The 4,504-nt window shown below is 34.9% G+C and overlaps 1 pseudogene; it reads right to left on the reverse strand.

Moving 5' to 3' along the window:
* Positions 1-751: 751 nt before the first annotated feature.
* On the reverse strand, positions 752-3,038 carry LOC110025857 (annotated as a pseudogene).
* Between the last annotated feature and the right edge of the window lie 1,466 nt (positions 3,039-4,504).

The following is a 4,504-nucleotide window of genomic DNA, read 5'->3' on the forward strand; positions in this document are numbered from 1 at the left end:
ATATATATATATATAATTGTGCTATTATTTTCTCTTGATTCTTTTCATTAACACATGCATCACATAAAACCAGAAAATATCAAGTCATACGAAGCATTAAAACCATTACTAAGGAGAATTTGGGTGAGGATGAGTTGAACATCTTTTTAATTTGCATTGAGATTAGTGTGATATATAATTCATTATTTGAACTACAAATCAAACCTATTTTAAACCATCTATAAAGGAAAATTCATCATGAAAGAATTTTGATGAGATATACCGACTAAAATTTATTCTCTTAAAAAAATAATGCCAATTTGAGTTGTAGCTAAAAAGCATAATTTTGTTTGCCTGTTTAGGTAAAAACCTCTAGATTTTAATGTCATTGTAACCATCTTTATGGAGTAAATCCATATGTATTTAAGCATATAACAAAATTTTAATGTCATTCAAGAAACTACTGTTTATGTATTTACACATATAAGAAAATTTATTGAAAACCTTAAAGGGGTTGCCAAATCAGAATTACACAACTCTTGGAATATATAAATATATATATACACACAATTGGGCCATCATTTCTCTTCATTCTTATTCATTAACACATGTATCATATAAAATGACAAAATATCAAGTCATACTAAGTATTATCAATCTATAGTATGGAGAATTTGGGTAACATACTTAGATTGATAATACTTAGATTGGGACAACCTTCAATTCTCAACTTTCTCAGTGGTTCAAGTCTTACATCCGCCTGAAGAAATACTTAGATTGGGACAGCCTTCAATTCTCAATTTTCTCAGTGGTTCAAGTCTTACATCCGCCTGAAGAAGGGACAGGATTTTGAAATGCCGCAACAGTTGTTGGATCCTTGCTTGGAGTTGGAAGCAGCTTTCCATCCAACTCTGTGTATCTGTATGTTCTTGAGCTTAGGAGGCAAATAGCGCAACTCCCCTGCTGATTTTCATTCATCAACAGTATTCTCCCAATTTAATAATAAATCTGTGAGTTTTCTCTTCTCAAATAATTTTGCATTGCAAGCAACTCTGTGTATCCTTCACATTTTCCAAAAAATGTATTTTTAATTTGGGCGACTCGCTCATGTGTTCCAACCCTGCCCCCATCCACCATTCTCTTTCTTCACGTTACACTCATTTAGTTCTTCACGTGACCTCAATTTCCCAATTGCAGGCACACGAAGAGATGGATGTGGGGGCAATTCCAAGCAGCAGAGATTAGAGAGATTACTCATATCTTCGGGCAAGAAATCATCAGAGCAAACTGGGAAAGACCAATCTTTATAGATTATGAACCGCAAATGATAAAGACTGCTTAGAGATCTTGGCATCCGAGCAAAACGTACACTAAGATTCAAATAACGAAGATGTCTCAAATTTTTAATAGACTCAGACATCTTTTCCTGATTTGGAGAGTCTATGAACAACAAACGAATACTTTTTGATGCCTTGAAAATTTCAGCAAGTATTTCAGTAAAACATCGATCATCAGCTTTATTGATTAAAAAAAGTGAATGTAGATTTTGAAAATCTTTGATCATTCTGAACACTTCTGGATTTCCAGTTCTAACAAATAAATGTCGAATATTTTTAGGAATATTAAAAGATAAAACATTATCTCCCACGAATCCGAAACTTTCCTCTGCAAAAATAGACTTTGCCAAGTCATGCAATAAATCATGCATCTTACAGTATATCCTCCAGAAATACTGGAACTCGTCAAAGAAAGATTTTTTGAGCAAAACATCAAAATACCTTCCTCCTAAATCTTCCAAAGTCTCTCCTTGAATAGAAGATTCCTGAATGAAGCCCAAAGCAATCCACATTCGGGCTAAGCATCTTTATCAAACATATGATCTTGTGGGAATACGCCACAAAATGCAAAACAATTTTGTAGGGGTTGTGGGAGGAACGTAAAACTCAATCTTAAGATAGGCAAAATGCTATTGAGACCTGGTTCTGGTTCTACATTTAGAACATCAGTACAATTTAAAATGTTCATCCAAAAGCTCTTATTCAAGTTAGAGTTGAGAAGACCACCGACAACCTTTGCCACCAATGGAGAGCCTGAAAGCTTTTTAGCTATCGAACTAGCAATCTCTGCTAATTTTTTATGAGCATCAATGTTCTCTACACCAGCAAATGCATGGGTGTTGAGTAGCTTCAAGCACACATCTTCCTCCAAGCCCTTTAATCTTAATAGTTTCTTCTTCTTTTTAATAACCTTTGCTATCGCGGATGCAACTGCATCCATTCGGGTAGTAATCAAAATCTTACTTCCGAAACTTCCACTAGACAGAGGGCAGAGCACATTCTCCCATTTGCTCATATCTTCCTCCCAAATGTCATCCAGAACAAGCAAGAACCTTTTGGATTGCACGATGGCTTTAAGCCTCTCTTGAACAGCAGCGAGTGGTGACTCCAAACGAGGCCTCTCCTTGTCAAGAAAATCCAACATATCGGCAATGACCTTTTTTGCATCAAAGTCGTTGGAAACACAAACCCACATTTTCAGTTCAAATTCTTCTTCCAGATCTTCATAGATGTGTTGTAGGAGAGTTGTCTTGCCCATGCCACCATGACCCACTATGGATAGAACAGAAATGTTTTGGTACAAAGTAGGGCTATCATTATGAGTTTGAACGCACCTTTTGCCAAGTTTCATGGCGGAACGCACCTTTTGCCAAGTTTCTTCTTGAAGCTTCTTGTACTCAAAGTCATCCAGAACATCATCGGCCTCATCGATGGCATCCCGTAGCTGCCAGATCCAGCTGTTGAGCATTGGGTTTCGATCTCTGATCTGTGCTTGGGTGGAAGCAGAGACGACAGCTTGGACCTTGGGTTGGTTTTCTCGCAGCCTTTCAAGCTCCTCCTTCATGCCCGTCTGCCATCTATATTGATATTGCAGGTAATCAAAGCAAGCGTTGATGATCTTACGCATGATTGGGCCAACAAACCAGTCTGCCATGGCACAGATCAAGGTTAAGAGGAGGAGAGATGGTGGTAGAGATGAAGAGAAGAAGATGGTTTTGCTTTGTGAAGCATTTTTATAAGTTAAAGAAGTGTGATTTCCACTGTGGTTTCTTGTTGACTCTCATTGACGTAGAGCCATTGATGTAGTGGTGGCCTGCTACAATTAATTCATATTTAAAGGATGTGTGGTGGAGGATGGAAGGGATGGCGTTTTTAAGTATGTGGGCAAGTTAAGATGTGGTTTCTATTTCTTCTGTGTAATAAATTAAAGAGCATGGTTTTAGATTACTAATATTATTTAACTAAGAAACTATTAATTCAAACAACTATTTTAATATAGTTTGTGATTTAAATTTATATTATTTAATTACATTCATAAAACAAACAATAATAATTAAGAAATCTTTAATCAAAATTAAGTTTAATTTAATTAATATTTTTGAATTAATAAATAAATATTGAGATGACTAATATGAAAGCTCCTTCAAATATGAGCCTCATCGTCTTCGTTCTAAAATGATGAAAATTCACGGTTCTTACAATATAATAATTAGAGATGTTTCAAAAATATTTCGTTGCCAAATATAAATTTTTTAGTCGGAAGTGTTCAGTCTAATCAAACAGTTTCTCAGATTCAACAAGGCCTTAGAGTGTTGATTGAAGACATCAAAGTTCGTAAATAATTTTCTTACATCATTTTTTTTTTCACTCCAAAACTGATAGTAATATCATTATTTGTAATCTTTTGGATTTATTAGTGGTAAAGGAGGGAGAAGAAGAACTTCAAAATTATAATTATCAATAAAATAATACTTAGTATTTTTTCCAAATATTTGGAACATTTGTTTTACTTGACATTTTAAATAAAGGAATATAATGCATGTATATGTTCATGCTCAGTAACATTTTAAAAATTAAATATTTACTAAGTCTCCATTTGAAATTCAGTGTGCATTTGGTCTTATGCTTCTGCCAATTATATATTTAAATATTAAAAATTTTATTTTGATTTTTCGGCCAATTCTATTGCACAAGAATGAGTTAGATATAATCATATTGAGATGGTTGATATTGAAGTGCATATAAAATTACCATGATATGAATAAAAAATGAGCATGAGCTTAGCACTGTTTGTATGTGTGATTGATATGTTGGGGAGGTGAAAGATTAATTTTTTGAAAGAAATTACAACATTGAGAATTAACAAGAGAATTACAATTATTTTCATTGTCAAGTTTCTTCACAACAGCCTCCAGTCTCTTCAAATTGGGATCCATCTTGAGAGCACGTTTGACAAATCCATCTTGACAGCACAAATGCCAACTTTCTTTAAACAACTCATGGTGGAACGCGCCTTTCTCCAAGTTTCTTCTTGAAGCTTCTTGTACTCAAAGTCATCCAGAACATCATCGGCCTCATGGATGGCATCTCGTAGCTTCCATATCCAGCTGTTAAGTGCTGGGTTTCGATCTCTGATATGTGCTTGGGTGGAAGCAGAGACGACAGCATGGACTTTAGGGTGGTATTCT

This window comes from Phalaenopsis equestris, unplaced genomic scaffold, assembly GCF_001263595.1.
Source record: "Phalaenopsis equestris unplaced genomic scaffold, ASM126359v1 Scaffold000339, whole genome shotgun sequence".
In the NCBI taxonomy this organism is placed as follows: Eukaryota; Viridiplantae; Streptophyta; class Magnoliopsida; order Asparagales; family Orchidaceae; genus Phalaenopsis; species Phalaenopsis equestris.